Raw genomic sequence first — 20,437 nt, 5'->3', positions numbered from 1 at the left:
TTTCTCCTGTTCTTAAAGGTGCTTTTCTCTAACTTGCTGAGCCTGTAGAGGAGACCAGAGCCTTCTATCTGTGAGAATGTGATAATAAATAAACAGATAAAACAAACACGCAGGTGTCAGCCCTGGTCCTTGTCTCTTTGAGCTTATTATTTTAAATAAGCTTTTTTCTTTGTTTTTGTTGCTTTCAGACACAGGTCTTGCTAAAGTAGTGCCTTTCTGTTGGACACCTGGATGAACAAAGTTAGAATAGGGAGCCAAGGATCTGGGAGTCCGAATGTGATGTGGATGAACAGGTACAGGAATGATCTGGGAGTCCAAATGTGATGTGGATGAACAGGTACAGGAATGATCTGGGAGTCCAAATGTGATGTGGACGAAGAGGTACAGGTGTTCTGGGCACCATATTGCAGAGGCAAACCCACACATCCCTCAGAACATTTTCCTTCAACCTTTTCTATCACTCAAACGTGTCCCACACCTGGGACCCTCAGGTCCTAGCATGTTCTCAGACACTTGGTCATAAGGTTTATAAAGCAAGCGGACAGCCTAGAGCTCCTTGAAGCACATGGTGGTGTATAGTCTGAGAACCATCCATGTAGTGTGACACATGCCACTCTCAGTGTGTTCTTGGGATAGCACGAGTTGCTGGAGCTCCAGTCCCCTCCTGACCACTATGACGCATGCCCATGGACTTGTGTTTCCAGAGCCCACACATAGGCTCTTTTCTGGGCAGAAGGAAATCCCCAAAGGCCTCCCCTTTGATGAGCAGGCGTACTTGCTGGATTCTTCTCCCTACCCAACCCAGACAAGAGTGCTGGAACCCTGTGGGGTTGAGGTTCCTTGAAGTTCAGTGACCAATCCTAAGAGGAACCAAACAATGTGCTACTTAGGAGCCCAGGCTGCAGACCTGCTGTGGCGCAACTGGCTTGCCTTCTCCTTTCTCTGTCATCTGCAAGAACCAGCAAGAACCGCCAAGAACCAGCTGTAATGCTTATTGTTGAAATGAATGCTTATAGGAAGTTGTCAAAGTGAGCCTAGTATTAGGCTAGGAAGGTCAGCTGGGGGTGGTTAAAATAAAGTCATTTGCTTGGTGTCCTACAGAATAATGGAGCTTTTAAGCGAGATGTGAAAACACAAATGTTGCTGGCTGCCGACAGCGACTCTACCATTAACCTTTCATGTGAAGTCATTGGAAGAGATAAATTATGTTTCCTGGGTAGACATTCTTTCTGGGAAGGTGGGTGGTAGCATGGATCTATTTTTATTAAAAAGGTTGGCAAAATTCAGTAAAAAGGTTCTGTTTGCAATCAAGTCTTTCCTTGTCTTTGATGGGTGCGATAATTGGAGGCAGAGGTATCAGTAGCTTGCCCTATCACGGTGACATGTCACTGGGTGGGCTCTGTGATGCTTAGGTAAGTTTGCAATTATCCTCATCTTCATTTTCTCACTTCCCTAAATATGATTTAATGAGTCACGGCGTGATAGGATTTCCTTAAATGCTGGCAGATTGCTTTATGTGCTTGTGTGTGCAAAGGGAAAGTAATCCCATTTATTAATTATGCTCTGCAGTTAATATTCACTTAGAGCTGTCAAATGATCAGCTGTAGGAGCTGTGTGAGCAGGATGTACAAACAGCAGCAGTTGTTGCTATAGATAGGGCCGTTGCTGGTATGCCCAGAATCTTTGAGGAAATACAGAGGGTACGTTTTCAAGTGTTATTTAATGAAAATAAGCTCCGAGCAGCAGGGATGACTGAATTTCCTTTGTGGAGAATGAAGGCTGTCTGACACTGACCAACTGCCCAAAGAGTGGGTTTCATACACACAAGCATAGACTGTTCCATGAGAGGAAGGATTGGTCTACTCTGTTTTGTCATCTCACTCTGGTAGGTACTACTGCTGTGGGGCCATGGAAAGGCTTATGCTTGCCTGGCTCTTGATGTCATTCCCTGTAAGGTGGTGTATTAGTCAGGGTTCTTTAGAGTCACAGAATTTATGGATAGTCTCTAGATAGTAAAGGAATTTATTGATGACTTACAGTCGGCAGCCCAATCCCCAACAATGGTTCAGTCGCAGCTGTGAATGGAAGTCCAAGGATCTAGCAGTTACTCAGTCTCACGCAGCAAGCAGGCGAAGGAGCAAGAGCTAGACTCCCTTCTTCCAATGTCCTTATATTGTCTCCAGTAGAAGGTGTAGCCCAGATTAAAGGTGTGTTCCACCACACCTTTAATCCCAGATGAAAAGTGTAGCCCAGATTAAAGGTGTGTTCCTTAAACTTGGAGATTCAATCTTCTGGAATCCATAGCCACTATGGCTCAAGATCTCCAAACCAAAATCCAGATAAGGATCTCCAAGCCTCCAGATAAGGGTCACTGGTGAGCCTTCCAATTCTGGATTGTAGTTCATTCCAAATATAGTCAAGTTGACAACCAGGAATAGCCACTACATGTGGGAAGCACAATGGCTGCCCAGCTCATTTCTTCCGGCTGCAGTTTTGGGGCTAGAAAGGGAACAGAGAGCAGGGCGATGGGAGGCTTTGCAGAATCTGATCTAAGACTTGCTCAGTGTTGTTGGCGACAGAAAACATGACAGGTAGTTCAGATAGAGTAGGTTTTACCGCAAGGATACAACAGAAAACCTCCTAAAGGTAGGTCTCGCTACAGGCGAAAATGCTATGAGGCAGCTAGACTAACGGAAAGAGGGACAGGAGATGACTAGAATCAATGCTGCTACTGCACTGGCTAGGCTTGTCTTTTTTTCTTCTCTTTAGCTCCTTTCCCTAGCCAGCTTCCTCCAGCAGATCTAACATGGCCTCCAACCTTGCATGTCTTTGACCCATGTGGTCTAGCCTTTTCCATTGTTTAGAGATACTAAGACTCACCTGCCTTCATTGACTAAATACTGGAGTGCCTACTGCATTTGGGCACAAAGCAATCCCCCTTAGTGGAAAGTTAAGGCAATGCTCAGAAAAGCAGAGCAAACAAGTCAACACAATGATGACATGTAAAGAAAACTACCACGAGGGAAGGAGATAGAGGGCCATAGGAGGAGATCATTCTGTGCCACTTAAAAAACTCGGCCAAAGGAGGCTGCAGTCAATGCATGCTGATCAGAGCATCAAGGCAGAAATCCGAGGAAAGATGACTTCAGGCAGAGGGGTCAGTCTGCTGCAAGGCCCTGAGCAAGATGACTTGTGCACTGAAGGGGCAGCCAGAAGCCATGGTGGCTGCAGTAAAGTGCACAGAGATGTGGAAGCATGGAAGGTCTGAGAGAGGTTGTAAGAACTCACAGAAAGACTAGCAGGGTGTTCTGGAATGTGTAGTTTTTCACCTCCTAGGAGTAAAGAAGGGCCCAGGAATTGAAAAGACCTTAACCTGGGGACTCCCAGTATCTGTTTAAAAGGCTACTCCAGTGTCTGTGTGAACAACAGGATGTAGAGGGCAAGAGCAGAAATGAGGAGGACAGGTAGGAGGTAATTAAAGGAATCCCCTTGAGAGGCAGCAGTAGCTTGGCCCTAGGATGCAGCACAGTTGTTGCAAAGCAGCCATCGGGATGTTACAGTTTGTGGGTGACTTGGATGCTGAGGAGCAAAGGATATATCAAAGTTGATGACAGAGCTTCTGTCAGAGGCACTGTCTGCATGGGGTTTTCATTTACACACAGTGAAGACGGGGAGAGCCAGAGCCGACAGGCAGGGGATTACATTTGTATGGTGGCTGTGTGAAGTTTGTGATGCGGACTAGAGAACAAATGATGTCAGACTTTGACCTGTGACTCTGAAGCAGGGGAGGGGCTAGGGCTGGGTAGTATCGAATTCTATAGAACCTAGCTCCAATGACCCAGCTGGAGTGTATACTTATAGGGCAGAGAAGGAGCCTGGGGCTATTTCTTGGTAGATTTGAAGATGTGACCGTCTCTAAAAGCAGATCAGAGAGGGCACCAATATGTAGGAAGATCAGTTTTGGAGAAAGTGAATGCAGTTTCTGTCTTCATCACAGCACACAGGGTTCCTTCATGTCTGCTCTGACCTCTTACCCCAGTCAGGGGTGCTCACGAATGTGAGCCTGAATCATCTGTCTGTCATTCAGATTTTGTAGGCAGAACCAGATTTCTTGAGAAAGGGCAGAGTTGGGATAGGCATTCTAAAATCAACCAAAATCCAGCTGAGAATTTGCTGTCAGACTCTTAAAGAGATCACTTCTTGCTGAAGATTGGATATAAAATGTCCCCACAGGCTCACATGTCACTAGCTGATAGCACTTTTTAGGGGGATTGTGGAACCTTAAGCGGTGGGGTCTTATTGAAGGAGGTGGGTCACTGGGGTGTGGGGCAATGGGCTATGTCTCCAGTTGAGTTGAGAGGTCTGAACCCCAGTGAAACCCAGTGGTGATAATTTTCACCTACATGGGAAGAAAGGTGTTCCCTCATGTCTCTTGGATCCCTGGCTCCTGTCGAAGTTACCCCCCCCCCCCCCCCCCGCAGCCCCCACAGGAGAAGCATGGCTAGTAGTCACATAGACAATGCTCCAAGCTTCTGAGCTTCTGGCTAGACACCTCCCAGGTACCTAGCAACAACAAGATAACAAGCCCACTATAAGAGGGGCTGTTTGGCCCCACCTTGCTCTCTTGCGCTTTTATTTCCTTACTCTCCCTCCTACTCTCTCTCTCTTTAAGCTTTCTTACTCTCTAGCCTTTCTTCTCTCCCCTTTTCCCCCTTCTTTCCTCTTGGCCATGGTTGGTCTCTCTCTCTCTCTCTCTCTTTCTACCTTTTCTCTTTCCCCCTGCCTTTCTACAATAAAGCTCTAAAACCATAGACTGTCTCTGTTCATCAAGGCCCAGACCAAGGACTCTCGCTTGCATGGGAACCTCTCTCCCTCTGCCCTCTTTCCGTATCTCTGGGCAGCCCCTATTCTGTTCTCATCTCCTCTGACATATCCTGCGTGCGATGCCAGAGACTGAGAACCTGGTATGAGGGCTGCCCCTTGTCGACCCCCTGCCGAGTGGGGTCAGTGGCTTCACACAGCCAGATGCCTACCGTGGCCAGCCAAGTGGAAAGTGTCTGCAGTCCTCCCGAGTCCGGCAGTCCTCACGCATCTGTCTGTCTAGAGCACAGGAACTCTGGCCCAATGCGGGCTCTTTCCCTCCCCCCTCTTCCCCAACACTCACAGCCCCACACTGGGAAGCACAGGTCCCGGGACTTATAGACGAGTCCTTTCCATTTCTGGGCTTTTCTGGTTGGCTGCTAAGATGTGAGCCAGCAACACTCTGACTCCTGCTATCTCAGACAGAAGCTGGTCCTGTTATCATGCCTTCCTCGACACTGTGGCCAAAAGAAGGGCTTATTCCCTTAGGTTACTTCTTATCAAGGTTTGGTCATAGGTATGAGAAAACTCACTCAATGTATCCTCTATATCTTCTTTTAATTTGTTGCATTTAAAAAGGACTTATAGATATTCCATCTGACTTAAGATATTCCAAGGAAACTTAGAACACCTTGTCCCATAAATACTAGAATTTCTTCCCACTATTTTTGGTCCCAGTCTTGACAATGTTCTTTCCATGTGTATGCACACAATCTACTCCCAATACTCCAAATATCTGAACCCTATAGAGAAGCCTTATCACTGTAAGACCATCATATTCCTGGTAGTCCATATTCCACCATATTATCATATTTCTGGAAGTGGTAAAATGGTTTTGCCAATGTGTACAAGTTCTGCTAGGTTGAGCCTTTCATCTGAACATCCTAAGGTATCCAAGACAGCCACATGAACAGTTTCTCTCAGGTGAAACAGGAAAGAGCTGGGAGAGGATGCTTGACTCATTAAATAACCGTATCTATTCCAAAACCAAAGCATAGAGTATTTGAAAAGGAAAGGCATTGCCGTTTGTCACACGGAATAGTACTCACTCATCAGCATCCGAGGCTAACGCTCTCTCATCAGCACCTGAGGCTCAAGCTCAGAGACATCTTCAGTGGGGTTTCCCAGTTCCACTGCATCTCAATGACAGAGGAGCTGTTTTATGTCCGTTCTCCCTGACTTTGAGCAGGGTCTAGTTCTTGTCCATAACCGTGGTGTGGGTAATGGAGTTGACCTTTCCTCCTGTGATGATTGAGTTCGACATCCTTGAGCCGCTGTGTGCCAAATGCTATGCGGTTATAAAAATCTTCCCCATCTCAGTGTTCCACTTCTTCCTGCTTTATTTTCAGGAGTCATGCTGTCCAGGCCAGGAGCGACAGGTGGTCCAGCCTTCTCTTCCCAGGAGGGTGAGACTGAGCTTCCTGTCTGCAAACCTCTTTGGTCTTTTATTAGCTTGTCTTGGTGACTAAGGATAATTCAACTGTGTTCTCTCTGCAGAAAATCGCACAAAACTTACAGAGATATTTCAAACACTGGGAAGAGAAACATAAAACCTCTCAACTCTTTCCAGTGAACACATTGTGTGTGTGCACACGTGCGTGTTTGTGTGTGTGTGTGTGTGTGTCCACAGGCACGTGTGTGTTCATGCAAGTAATAATCAAAGGGCAATCTTGGGGGTCAACAGGAGCTGTCCACCTTGGATGTTTGTTTATTTGTTTGTTTGTTTGTTTTCTAAAGTGCACTTGTTACAGGAACAACAGGCTGACAAAAGAAGATTCTGTAACTCCACCCTTAGAACAATTCATGTCTGCATGATTTGAAAGGAAAAAGCATTGCTGTTCTTTCACAGTAAACATAAATCAGAAACTTCTTTCTAGTGGTTCTGAAAGCTAAGAGTCAAGATGGCGGTCCCAGTAAATTAGATGTCTTGAGAGTGCTACCCTCATGGTCATGCACACTGCCTTCTTGTGGTGTCCTAGGTGGCAGATGCTGGAAGGGTACCAGCTCTCTGGAACAGGGACACTAATTCCTAAACACCTCATGGAGGCCACACCTTGCAATGCAGTTGCTGGGGGACTAGGTTTCACCATTAAGTGGGCCTATACATGTAGTCAAGGTATTTACACTCCTCGTGGTCCAAATGTTCTATAAATTATATCTGAGCAGGTGGCCAGATTCAGCCCTCCCCACCTGCTCCTCTTCATGTAGCTCAGTTGATATGCAGTGCAGTCCTTGCCATTTTCTCCTCGTCAATTATAGCCACCTGGTCACAATCCACCAAGTATTTTTTTCTTTCAACGCAGTTTTACTATGTAGCTCTTGAATTTGGTAATCCTGCTTCAGCCTCGCGAGTGCTGGGATTATAGGTGTGTGTCACTACAGCCAGCTCCCTACTTACATCTTTCTTGGTGTGATACTCCCCTTCTTAAGTGTCCACCTTTTTAATGGGGACTGATCTGGATCAGGACAGCAATGGGCCCAGTGAAAAGTGCTGATTTTTATCTTACATCGAAGCTAGAGGTGGCAAGATGGCATAGTTTTGACCTATGAAAAGCAAGTAGAGACCCATGGTGCAGTCTCTTCTTGGTGTTTAGTTGTTTAGCCAGGGATGCAGTGTTTGTGGATGGAAATGTGGCAGCCTTCTGTGGGGCTGTGGGTGTGGGGAAAAGAGGGGAGTGGGAGAGAACCCGCATCCCACCAGAGTTCCCGTGCTCTGGGCAGGTGGACGCGGAAGGACTGCGGCACGCTTTCCACACACCCTGATGGGTGTCTGGCTATGTGAAGCCACTGACTCCACGCAGCAGGTGGTGGACAAGGGGCAGCTCTAGTTATCAGGTTCCCAGCCTCCAGCGTTCCACACAGGATACCACGGAGGAGCTGAGAACAGAATGGGGGCCCCCCCGGGGCCGCTCATCAGCCCTGGGGGCTGAGGGGAGGGGAGAGCAGGGGGAGAGGGCGCTTAATGGTTCCCACGAGGGCGACAGTGCTCCCTGGCTGGAGCACAGGAAGGCCTTCTAGCAGGAGGTTAGACACTGCTCATTAGGAGAAAGCTTATCCCATCATTCAAGCACGGCAGGCCTTGATGATCAGAGACAGTCTATGGTTTTAGAGCTTTATTGTAGAAAGGCGGGGAGAAAGAGAGAAGGTAGAAAGAGAGAGGCTGGCCATGGCCACGTGGAAAGAGGGGGGAAGGGAAAGAGAGAGGGGCTAGAGAGTAAGAAAGGTGAGAGCTTAAAAGAGCGAGGAGCCGGGCATGGTGGTGCACGCCTTTAATCCCAGCACTTGGGAGGCAGAGGCAGGCGGATTTCTGAGTTCGAGGCCAGCCTGGTCTACAGAGTGAGTTCCAGGACAGCCAGGGCTATACAGAGAAACCCTGTCTCGAAAAACCAAAAAAAAAAAAAAAAAAGAGCGAGGAGGGGCCAAGCAGCCCCTCTTATAGTGGGCTATCAGGAGCATACCTGGCTATAGTCAGGTAACTGTGGGGGTGGAGTCTAACAAGAATGCCAGAAGCTTGGGACATTGTCTGCGTGACTGATAGTCACAGAATTATGGAGTTGGGGGGCTCTGTGGTTTCAGGCACCTGATTCTGGGAACATGCCTCGCCTTTCCTTGTAGAGTTTTCTACTGGGTCACCAGAACAAGCCCCATTCATCCAAAATAGGCTGCCTATCACAGTCACACAGCCTTCCTATAACGCTGCCACATAGGAAGGAGGTCACACCGTGGCCATGCTTCACAGATGGCCTGACGGTAGCGGCATACCTAAAACTGATTTAAAGTTCCCATTTTCATTTGTTCCACCACGTATTTCCCATAAGCTTCAAGTTCTTCACAGGAAGAGGTGTGTACAGTGTGCTTGTGTGCATGTGTGTGTATGCTTGCACGTGTATATATGTGAGCAACAAGCACCCTGCAAAATAAGGGCTTCCTCACTAGGAAGCTGACCCACGAAATGGTTGTGAAATGGTTGTAGAACAGTCAGTTGGCCATGAACTTACTTCCTGAGATGCTGTTTCTAGGGGTTCAGTGTCACTTGTTACATCAGGGTCATGAGCTTCCAAGATGTGTTAACAATGTAGAAAACTTTACTATTGAATTTTCCCAAAGAGGCGAATTGTGACAGTGCCGGAGCCAGCAGACAGCAGGCTGTACTTTGGGCTGTTTCCTCCACCTACTTCCACTCAACCCTTAGCATGAGATTCCCCAGCTCTGGAAACTGGAGACCAGACAACAGTGAGGACGTTGCCTTCTGTCACGTGGGCCATGGCTAAGAGGTGGTTTGCATAGACCAGTTTCTGAGCACACATATTTCAAATCTCACTGTTCCCCTGCTGTGCCTTGCTCTTCCAGTGTGGGATCCTCAGGTTGGTCTTATGCTTGTAACTACTGATCCTGGCTTGGCACCAATGGTAACTAACTCCAGGCGAGTCTCCATGGAAGATGAGGGGAATAGCCTTGTGGCCCTCTCTACCTGGGGAGAGCCCCCGTTAACTACCATTAGGAAGGATTACAAACTTCATCACTCTGTCCTGTAAACTCTCAAACTCAATAGCTTCATATCCAGATCCTCCAAGTGCCCATCATAGCACTGATGCCACCTGGGTGAGGCAGAGTATGCATATGGTGGAAAATGACAGTGGAACGAGGTAGCCGAATGAATGTTATACAACTGTATTGCCCAACTGCCTTTTATACAGCTACAAATAGTCCTGGGATTCTGCCCAGGGATGGACGTAAAGGCCTCAGATGCGCTAGGAAAGGTTCCTGGCCATCAGTGTCCTTTGCATTAGGGTAAAGTCTGCTTTGCTTACTGCTGTCAAGGAAAGTGTGGGCAAAGCACCCATCACTCTTTGGCTTAATTTGAATGCTGCCTAATGGGTAGAGAGAGATTTGGAAAAAAAAATACAGCCAGTTTAAAATTTAGTTCGCCCATGCTATTCTAAAAAGAAAAAAAAAAAAGAGTGAGAACCCTGAAAGTACGAAGAGAAAGATATTAAATGTAATCCTATCATTTGGTACATTTCTTTAAAAAAATATAGTCTCTATATATCTAGAATCTATTTATTTTCTAAAAGAATGCATATATTCTATAATATTCTATCTATATATTTAATATATGGATTTTAAAGTAAATTATAACATTCTAAGGTTCTCATTGTTGGGTATTTTGATTATTTCAATGCCATATCTATATCTATCAATATCTATATCTCTATATAAAAGTATCTATAAATATATTTTGCACTAAATATCCTTTGCATTTGTCTTTCTGATTCCTTTTTCTTTATTATTTACATAATAAAATCCTAGGAGAAACTCCTAGTGGTGAAATTATTGAGTCACAAAATTTGAAGGCTATGCAGAATCTTCCACATGAAGACGGGTTGCTCTCCAGAAACTGTGCACTGTGTATTCTGGGAAGGAAGGAATGTGTGAGTGTTTTCTCACTCTCTAGAGACATGCACTAGGATTTAAAGAGTCTTTGGAATCACATCGTAGGCCTTCCTGCTTATGCCAGGGATGGCTGTGAGGCTGAGCACTTCTCCCCAGGCCCTTGGGCTTGCATGTCTTCTGTAAACTGATGATTCTCTTGCCCTGGGAAGAAGTTTTTAACTAGACAGGTTTTAATTAAGGTGTTCCCCAAATTAATTAATCATTTAATTAATTAATCATTTAATTAATTAATCATTTAATTAATCAGTTCCCCAAATTCACAATGCTTCTTAAATGGATTATAGTTCTGTGATTTCTTCCTCTCTTTCTCCCTCCCTCCCTCCCTCCCTCCCTGCCTCCCTCCCTCCCTCCCTCCCTCCCTCCCTTCCTTCCTTTTTTCTTTCCTTCTTTCTCCTGCTTGCAATTTTGCTAACCTTTCTTCTCTCTAAACAGAAGAGTGACCTACAGAACTATCCTTGGCATTTATTTTTTATTTTAGTTTAATTAGGCTGAATCATATAAAACTATCTTTTTTTTTTTAAAGGAAGTTGAAAAATGGTTCAATGGCAGAAACTTTTGTGTGTATAAACCTGATGTGTTTCTCTTGGCAGTCTGACTTAAATGTCCTTCTCTTTCTAGAACAAAACCTCTTTCCTCTGTCCAGGGTCACCCAGTATGTAATGTTTATTGATTTCTCTCCCTTCATTGGACCAAATATGTACAGTATTGCAAAGAAGAGTCTGCTGCAATTTTGAACCAGTCTTAGTTGAATGACTTGGTCAAATTGAGAGAACTGATATCTTAGTAATTCACATGCCCAGAGTATTATCCATTTTCGTGTGTGTGTGTGTGTGTGTGTGTGTTTTAATTAGCACATCACTATTGTTAGTAGGCAGTATAGAAGTTCAGGCAGTATAGTTTGTTAGCTGTAGTCCTACATATTTGATTTTTGAAGTGTGTAAGCTGTAGGTGTGCATGTATTCCCGTGTGTGTGCAGGGACCCGTGCTCACTGAACCCGGAGCTTGCTGTTCTATCAATCTAGCCAGCCAGCTTGCTCTGGGACTCCACGTCTCTGCCTCCTCCACACCCATCCAGTTCTTACCTGGGTTCTGGGGACCAGTACTCTGGAACTCAGTCTTTCATGGCAGTCGCTGTAAGCACTGAGACATCTTTTCTGATGCCTGTCTTAGATTTTTTATTTAAAAGAAAAAAACCATTGTGTATTGTAATTTAATATTTTTTTTCCTGATTGCCAGCATGTAGAGATGACACATTTTGACATAGCAACCCTGTCTCACTTCCCTTCCTAACTCATGTCTTAGATCATTTAAAGGTAGACTCCATGTCTTAGATCATTTAAAGGTAGACTCCTTTAGGTTTGCTAGAAACACAACTTGTTCTCCTTCCAGCATCAATTTCTCCCTTTCCCACCACGTTTCATGGTTTCTGTGCATTTCTTTTCTCCCTTCAGAATGTAAGCTACTTGAGGGGACAGACTTGGGGCTAACTTCCAGCATGACACTCTCAACGTGGAAACCATTGGCACCGGCATTGGCTGTGGATGATGACAGGGAAAGTGACGGAGTTAAATTGCAGCTTAATTGCAGTCCAATCAGTAAACCAACCAGGGAACCGAATACTGCTCGAAACTGGTTATTTATTTTTATTTCTTTATTTCTTTATTTTGAGTTGTTACATCTGGACTCATGGCTCAGCTTGTGGCTCTCAGTGTGATGTTGGCATTCACTGTACTATCATTATTTTTTTCCAGACACTTTTCCTAGCAGTTTGAGACCTTCAAACCAGCACTGACTGTAATTCCCATAGCACAGATCCTTAGACTGCACTGACTTCAAACCCAACTCCCCAAGCTTCTGTTGGTGTAGGGAAAAAAACAAAATAAAACAAACAAACAAACAAAATAACCACCACCAAGAAACCCCGCCAAACCACCCCTGCAATTTCAATATTGCTGGAGTGAAGCCCTGGGAAAATCTTGGCGCTCGGCCTTAGATTCTACCACGCAGTGTTATTTTTAGATTTCTATTATGCACTCAGAGTTTGTGAATAAATCGTATTGAGGAGGGGAATGTAGCCCTGCGTGGGTGGTTGGTGGTCTTTTTTCCAGTAAGTAGGAACCTTTGGGTTCTGAAGTTCTTGAAGCTGGGGTAGCGACCGGCAACCGTAAGTTACAGAGGACTCCAGGGCTGGGGGAGAGGGGTGGATGTGGGTTGGATTCGGGAATAGTGGTGGGTTGGATTTCAGCATTTGGTTGCAGTGATCCGTTTTCTTCTTTACATTTTACCTTTCGGGAGTCTGAGAGAGTCTTGGCAGCTTTGTCTCTTGGGAGGTTCTTCCGTTGTTTGTCTGGAAGCTGCAGGGTGCAGTCAGGGTATTACACAGCAGGTAGGCAAGTCATTAAGGCAGCTGGACCCCAGGCTACAGGCTTTCTTGCCCCTCTGCCATGTTTGATCTTTTTCTGTCTGTTAAAGTCCTGACCTACAGATAGTCCCATTTTTGTGATCGAGTTAATTGAGAAAACTTGAGCGAAAAATGATGAGAACATAATAGAAAAGGAGAAGAATCAGAGGGAATCTCTTGGCAAATTTAGGTTAAATAAATGCAGAACGGTTTTGAAAATACTTGAAAACTTGAAATCTGTACGCATGTGATTCTCTTAAACATTTATGCACTGACAATAAAACAGAGCTCTGTGGTTGCTTGTATTTTTGTGATTGTTTGTCTCAAGCAACTGGCACAATCATTTGTTTCTGCCACCTAGAAATACTGTCTGTAGCCACTACTCATGGAATAATTGCCATTGTTAAAGAGTCGTGCCAACTATTTCCCAAACTTTAAACATATTGCCCATGTAGTCTAAAGGGTGCGCTAGCCACCTAGCTAACACGTGTCGAGTGTGTCAAGAAATGTACAGCCAGAATTTTAGTAGCTGTGGAGGCTTGTGCCGATTCAGTTTGAAGTAAGTCAACGAGCTCCTGTTGGTGGATATTTCTGTTGTAGGTTTATTCTCTGCTTTTACTAACGTGAGCATTACAGTGAGTGCCAGACAGCAGTCTTGAGCTGGTCACTTCCTAGAGTAACTTCTCAGAGACCAAGGGCAGGACTCAACTTCAGTGTGTGTGTGTGTGTGTGTGTGTGTGTGTGTGTGTGTGTGTGTGTATTTTACTTATACTGCCAAGTGTAAGTAAATTTCTCTTCAGAAAATCTGAATTAATTTATATTCTCATCGACATTAAATTGAGAGTATTTTCTTAATTGCACTATTGCCAACATGATTTTTTGTGAGTCTTTTAAAAGATGTAAACATTGATTTTTGTTTGGCAAATAATAATTGTATAAATGTATTGACTAAAATGTGGTATTTCCATATGTGTTTATATCAGAAGAATGATTAAATCAATCTAATTAATCTACTATTTCACTTCTTTTTTTGTCTTTTTGTGGTGAGAACATTTAAACCTATTTTGACAATTTGAAATTATGTAATACATCATCGACTACAGTCACTCTGCTGTACAACATCTGTCTAAGATTTATTGGCCCTGACTAACTTGACACTTGAGACTAGATCTCCCTATTCTCCCACCAGTTTCCAGCTTTGTGCCTGGACCTATGTGAGTTTAGCTGTGTAGGTCATGTGTGATTACTCAGTTCGAGTCTTTCTGTGCCAGCTGTAGCTTAATGTCCTCCAGGGTCATCTACAAAGTCATAAACAATAGAACTTTAGTCTCCTTTAAGGTCCACTAGTATCCCCTCCCCACCCCCACCACCCCATTTTAAGAATCTATTTATCCATCATGTTTGTTCCCTGTATTGATTTCTGTGGACAGAGTTGAGATCAGCATGAGATTGGCAATGTGCCTTTGATAGACTGGCTTTCGTCTCTTTTCCTTTTTTTAATGTGAAGACCTTGAACTCCTGATCCCACCTCTGTCTCTCCATGCCTGGGATTACAGGCGCGCACTGCCATGCCTGATTCTGACTTACTAGTCTCAAGAGAGCCTGCTGGGTCCTGGTAGCTCTGTGAGGATTGGCTCTGCTGTTTTCTGTGTTGCTATGTAAATGTATACTCCCACTGACTTTGTTCAAGGGTCCCTTTCTCCACATTCTTGCTTCAATTCCCATCATGTGACATGATAGAGCATTGCAGCTTAATTTGCATTTCTTTTATAAGTGAAGGTGAATCTTTTTTCATATAACTATTAAGTGTGCATACTTTTTTTTTTTTTAAAGAAATGTCCATTTAGGCTCTTGACACACTAAAAAAAAATTGGTTCATCCATTCTCTTGCTATTAAGTTGCTTACTATATAAACAACTTACTGTATATACAGTATGTAGTAGCTCCTTACCCGATATACAGTATGAAAATGTTCTCCCAGTCTGTGAGAGCTTTCCTCAGTTGCTTCCTTCGCTGCAGAGGAGCGTTTCAGCTTGGTGTGTTCCATTTGTGTATTTTTACTGTGCCTTTGAGATCAAAGACGATAAGTGATTGGTTAGACCATGTCAGGATTCATTATGAATTTTAGAAATTATTTCATTTTATGTTATATGTATGGGTGTTTTGCTTGCATGCATGGCTACCATTTGCAGGTAGTGCCACTGGAGGCCAGAAGAGGGTCTCAGATTCCCTTAAACTGGAGTTGTCATGTGAGTGTTGGGAATCAAACCCAGGTCCTCTGGAAGAGTAGCCAGTGCTCATAACCACTGAGCCATCTCTGCAGCCTCTACTGAAATGTTCACTTGAATTTTTGTGTATTTGTATTGCCGAGAGAATTATATACTAAATGAGTCAGAATTAAGTCAGAAAACAGGAAACTATACCAGATATTTCTCATATTAGAGATATTCACATTTGAAATTGGCTCTGTAGATGTTGACCAGCTAACAGAGCAAAAGGGACAGGCTGAAGCCCCCAGGGACAGCAGGCTAAAGCCATCTTTCAGATGGAGGGCGAGATGCAGAGAACACAAAGGGGAGCAGGAAGAAGATACAATCCAGCACACATCACCAGTATAAACAGGTCTAAAGCGAGCCCGCTTTGCCCTCCCACGTTCCACTAATGCTTTCCTTCCCGTAACTGATGCATAGAACATAGGGTAGCTAAGTAGAGGCGAGGCTAAATGGTGCAACTTCATATCCAAACAAAAAGTCAAAAGTCATCATGAATTTTAAGTTAAAGTTCCAAAGAAAATCTGCTAGATTTTTAAATGCCAGCTACTCTTGAATTCACAAATAGTTAATACTAGATGCTTGCAAGAATTCAAGGTGCCCTGGGAATCACAAAACTGATCTTTAAACCAATCACCAAGGTGTAAGCCTGAATGACTTAATCATTTGATATTTCAATCTTCCTGTTTGCTAGTGATAGTTTTAATCTCAGGGGAGTTGAAACAATCATGTCAAGTAGGCTGGGGGTGGCTACTTAGTCAACAGTTTAAGACCACAGTATAGTTATTAGTTTGGACTTGAGCTCCAATCCTCAGAACCCACATAAAGCCAGGCATGTGTGCTTGCTATCCCAGTGTCCTATGGCAAGATTGGAGTGAGACTGAGATAGAAGAATCCAGGAAGCGTGTGCTGTGGCAAGCAAGAGATGTGTCTCAAGCAAGACAGGAACCAAGGATCAGCAAGTTGTCCCCTGCCCTCTACATGCATGCTGTGGTGTGAGTATCTGTCAGAGAGAGATAGAGACAGAGACAGAGACAGAGACACAGAAAGAAGGAGGGAGAAAGACAGAGAGACAGAGACACAAAGAGGGGAGGAGACAGACACACACAGACAGACAGACATGTACACACAGAGAGGGAAGAGGGGAGAGAGACAAACAGACACACACACACATATGCACAGAAGCACACATAGAGACAGACAGACACACAGGGGTGGGGGAGAGAAAGAGAGATCTTATTTCTTTATTCTTCCTTGAAATAGCAGAAAGATCAGCTCAAGCCTACAGAGGCACACACACACACACACACACACACACACACACACACACACACCACAATTAAAAGTGTAGTTCTCCTGTAGTGCAAATATTTATTGAATAGTTTCTATTGGGAAACTAAGTATTAATTGAGGCATTGAAATAAGTTAATAATCATGGTAATCTATTTTAAAGACTAGAATGTTTTAGAACTAATAGATGGGATGAGGAAATCAGAGGGTGACAAAACCTAGAATAACTGGGCTGAATAACAAGAAGCTGCATGAACCAGGTGACCAGGGATGGCCTTGCTACAAAATAGTGTTTCACAGCAACCTGAGCTTAGTCAAGAGGGCAGAGAAGAGCATTATAGGCAGGTGCAAAGGCCCTGAGGTTGACTGTGGCCCTGTGATGGTAAACCCTGGTTGTCACTTCTAGGAAATGAGTAATATAGATGTGACTGAAGGGGTGAAGGGAGAGATGGACAGAGGCCAGTTTACTCAAAGCCCACAGAGGAGTGCTCCTTTAAGGCTGCAGTGGGAAGGCCCCTGAGGGTATAATCAGGGGTTATTTATCTGTCCTGGTCTGGTACCTGTCAGTGTCCACTCTTCATGGCTGCTGTCCCCCTGTAACATAGGCCTGCACATAAAACTGTAAGGTGCCATCTTGTTCTCCATGAATACTTTGCTTGCTTCACTTTTTGGGGTGGTGGTGGTTTTTTGAGACGAGGTCTCTCTATGTAGTCCTTCCTGTTTCGTATCTCACTGTGTAGAATGGGCTGGCCTGAACTCACAGATATCCTCCTGCCTCCCCAGTGCTGGATGTTCGTTTCGCTTCCGAGGCAGGCTTATTCATAGGGTAGGGCTGGTCTCAAACTCATTATGTATTTGAGGATGGCCCTGAGCTGCCGATCGTCTCGCCTCCACTCCCTCAGTGCTGGGATTACAGCTGTGCACACCTGGTTTTATCTGAAATGTTTCCAGCTTTCCGTCACAGTGGACCACAAGATCAGTGAAATCCTGGAAGATAAAGGCAGCTGTGTCTAACAAGACCCACAGCAGCGCAAGACAGGAAAGGGGGGCGCAGTTCAGCAGAACTCAGCATTCGCGGACTGCAGAAAAGGCTTCTCGCAACTGGGAGTCCAGATGGAAAGTAATATTGTTAGGAAAGGAAGGAGTAGGGCAGCAGGCACAGGCTGGGTAATATGAACAAGGCAATGCCCAATGAGATCGGTGAGGTCTTTGTTCTCTACTCTGCTCTGTTCCTTGTGTACTTCCTGCCTGCAGAAGCCGAGGTGTATCAACTGCTGCAGCTACATGCAGATTTTTACTCTTACACTCCCACTGTGTGTTGCGGGTGTGCACCATACGCCATACACCATACGCCGCACACCATAGCCTGCCTCATGTGTGAGTTCAGCCCTGACTTGGTTGCATGCTTTCCCACAATTCAGAAGCTGTCGGTCTGCTCCTCGCCAGGAGGCAGTTGTGGTACCTTGATGGGGTTTTCTTCCCTGAATGCCCTTTCTAAAAGGAAATTTTGCCAAGGTTATGTAAGGGCAATTGTGTGTGTGAGAGTGTGTGTGTGTGTGTGTGTGTTTCGCATATGGGCATGCACACTTGAAGCGAGCTGATACTGAACCACTACAGCACAACAAGGAGCAATTGCAGTAGCAGAGGACAGCCCTTGAGCAGCATCTCCTCCTAGTGATAGCTGCTTTGAGTTTGATCTCTTGCCACGGGTGGCAAGCCTTTAGCAGTGTCGGTGGGAGTTGTGGGCCCTCTTCTCCCTGAGGCGAGGACCAGGCAACAGTTGGAATGACTCTAACTGGGGTGGCTTGATGGGTCAAGTGGATAACTTGATTTTGTCTTTTGATTTCTCAAAATGGAAATATTTCTGTCTTTGGAAATCTTCTTTTAAAACTGTAATCAATTTAAATAGACACAGATAGAAGGAATAGAAATGATCTTATTGGGATTAGTGTCCAGTCTATGGAGGTGGGCAGAGCTTGGAGAGTTGAAAAGGTGACAGAGTCTTGGAAAGATAACATTAAGAACCAGCATCCAGCCATCCAACTGCATCCTTGAAGAGCTGGGGCACAGATGCCCTCTTTCTGTGAGCCTGTACGTTGTGATTTTGCTTGAACACAGATGGGCATGTTTTGTGTTGGGTGCTTGCAGGGCCTTAGATGAGGCCGTCTTATTTGGATGCACCACAGGCCATGTGAACTTTGCCCTGATGCTCCTTTCCCCCCTTTAAGGGAAATTTTCAAAGTAAATGTACCTCTTTTTTAAATAAATGGCAGGGATAATAACGGAAGAGCTATTTGTGTAATAAATGGTTGTCCATGTTATGCCCTAAGCCCTACAGGGGGAAAGCTTGGTCCCTTACATTAGGTGTCTTGTCCTGGTGCCACATCACTGGCAGAACAAGGATGCAGTGATAAATTGAAGCTGTCCTAAGAAGGACTGGGGCATGGCTTAGCAGGAGGAGTGCTTCCCTAACATGCACTATAAGCTGGGTTTGAACCCCATCACAGCATAAACACTAGACATGGTGATGTATACCTATAATTCCAGCACTCAGTGAGGTAAAAGCAGGGGATCCGAGGCTCGAGAGTTTGAGACCTGTGTAGGAATTGAAATAAAGATCACAAAAAGCCAGAACTCAGGTATTCAGTATTCAATTACATATTGGAGAAGTGAGGCAGTGAGCCATCTTGAGGTCCAGCTTTTAATCCCAGCATTTGGGAGGTAGAGGCAGTGAGTTCAAGACCAGCCTGGGTGACAAAGCAAATTCCAGGCTAACCAGGGCTACCTAGTGGGGCCCTGGTTCAAAACAAATCAAAATGAACGATTGTGACAACCCTGTGACTGTTTTGTCTTTTACCTGAGTCTCTATGGGTCACTTCAGTGTTTATCGGTGGTAGCCAAGAAGGAGAATAAAGAAAACTGGTTCACTGTCCTGACCTTGTGCAGATCCACAAAGCTGAAACCCAACAGGCCAAAGAACCCCAGAGTGTTCTAAAGACTTTTCTTCCAAGAATAACTTGGAGTCACATATACTTTTGAAATTATATATCAGTATAAAACATTAAAATCTCCAAAAGCCACCAGCCCTCTCTGCTTGGAAATGTGGTGTTATGGGAAATGGCTGGCTTTGTTTTCTTTGAAGAAAGGCAATGGATTTATAATTTATAATCTTGGTGCCTATCATAGGTAGCCTCTAGAGCCCCAGGGGAGTTTGAAATTGGGAACAAGATTGGAAGAGAAGATTCAGACAGTGAGATAAAAAAAGCTGAATTCCAAACAGAGCTTGCCTACTCTTTGAATGCGTTTTGAAGGCAATATGAGTCTAGGTTTTATTTTTAAGCTTTGAAAACATAGGAATATCCTCTGGGAAGGTTTGCAGAGAGTCTCTTGGGAATGAGCCTGTAGTTTGGGCAGGGGGCAGGTTGCTACAGCTCCACCCCTGAGCGAATGGCCAAGCACCTTCATGGGAGGTGTTGTCTGCGTGTGGGACAGTGGAAACACGTTGGCGGATATGAGAAGGAAGCCTCGCTGATTGAATCAGGACCAAGCAGTGTGACTTTCCAGATTAGCAGATGGAAATCTGCTGCATGTGCTCAGCATTTCTATTTTGAGCACAGAGAACATCTCTCCAACTGTTTCTTTCCTCTTCTCCCCGCTCCCTCCGCAGACCTCGAAGCCCCTCTGCGCTTTAGTTTTCTTATTTTGTTGGTATGGGTTTGCTTCTAGCCTACACCTTGAGGTTTCTTAGCTGTTGGCCAGGGTGTGAGTTATCTGTTGTGATAATCAGTCAGGCAGGACTCTACAGAATCCCCTCAGACAGGAGCTGTGCTGGCCTCTCCAGGAATACTAGCTGGAAGACAGAGGGTGTGAGCACAGAAGGAAATTAGCTGAGGAAAAACTCCATCCAATAAAGTATAGGCCTCACTAGGCAAGCAGTTGGTGCTAGGCCCTCTGCAAGAGCGCCCCTCATCTGAAGGTCTTTGCATTGCTGGCTGGTATGAAATTCTTGGATATTTAATTTTGTTTTAATTTTATTTTAAGTGTACGTATGGATGTTTTCCTTGCATGTATCTCCATGTACCATGTATGTGCCTGGGGCCTGTGAAAGCCAAAATTCGGCATCAAATATCTTGGAACTTGAGATGTGAGTTTCTGTGTCAGT

The 20,437-nt window shown here is 44.8% G+C and overlaps 1 protein-coding gene across 24 annotated transcripts in view; it reads left to right on the top strand.

Moving 5' to 3' along the window:
• Ncald (neurocalcin delta) overlaps positions 1–20,437 on the top strand; it is a 426,345-nt gene that overhangs the window by 45,761 nt on the left and 360,147 nt on the right. For 2 of the 24 annotated variants that reach the window (NM_001359843.1, XM_006520111.3), the window contains exon 1: positions 12,128–12,478. The exons of 21 other annotated variants lie outside the window; for them this stretch is intronic. The gene's annotated coding sequence lies outside the window, so the exon portion shown is untranslated. Of the gene's footprint in view, positions 1–12,127; positions 12,479–20,437 lie in introns of those variants that run through there. One more of the 24 variants, XM_006520112.3, reaches the window with a different exon arrangement.

The sequence above is a fragment of the Mus musculus genome, chromosome 15, assembly GCF_000001635.26.
Source record: "Mus musculus strain C57BL/6J chromosome 15, GRCm38.p6 C57BL/6J".
Lineage (NCBI taxonomy): Eukaryota > Metazoa > Chordata > Mammalia > Rodentia > Muridae > Mus > Mus musculus.
Note: the sequence above shows the minus strand (reverse complement) of the source record. Positions and strands in the feature narration are given on the sequence as shown.